Source organism: Etheostoma spectabile, chromosome 7 (genome assembly GCF_008692095.1).
Source record: "Etheostoma spectabile isolate EspeVRDwgs_2016 chromosome 7, UIUC_Espe_1.0, whole genome shotgun sequence".
Classification (NCBI taxonomy): Eukaryota; Metazoa; Chordata; class Actinopteri; order Perciformes; family Percidae; genus Etheostoma; species Etheostoma spectabile.
Window position 1 is genome coordinate 16,971,759 of NC_045739.1, and position 452 is coordinate 16,972,210.

The 452-nt window shown below is 49.6% G+C and overlaps 1 protein-coding gene across 4 annotated transcripts in view; it reads left to right on the top strand.

Annotated features, from left to right (window-relative positions):
* cep104 (centrosomal protein 104) overlaps positions 1-452 on the top strand; it is a 39,594-nt gene that overhangs the window by 12,696 nt on the left and 26,446 nt on the right. The gene's annotated exons all lie outside the window — the stretch shown is intronic.

The following is a 452-nucleotide window of genomic DNA, read 5'->3' on the forward strand; positions in this document are numbered from 1 at the left end:
TTCCTCCTCTGGATCATCCAGATGGTCATTGGCAAACTTCAGACGGGACTGGACATCCGCTGGCTTGAGCAGGGGGACCTTGCGTGCACTGCAGGACTTTAATCCATGACAGCATAGTTTCATATGGTTTTCTTTGAGACTGTGGCCCCAGCTCTCTTCACGTCATTGACCAGATACTGCTGTGTAGTTCTGGGCTGAACCCTCACCTTCCTCATGATCATTGATGCCCTACGAGGTGAGATCTTGCATGGAGCCCCAGACCGAGGGACATTGACGGTCATCTTGAACTTCTTCCATTTTCTAATAAATGCGCCAACAATTGTTGCCTTCTCACCAAGCTGCTTTCCTATTGTCCTGTAGCCCATCCCAGCCTTGGCCTTGCTCTCTGGTCTTGGCCATTGTGGAGAGGTTGAAGTCTGTTTGATTGAGTGTGTGGACAGGTGTCTTTTATA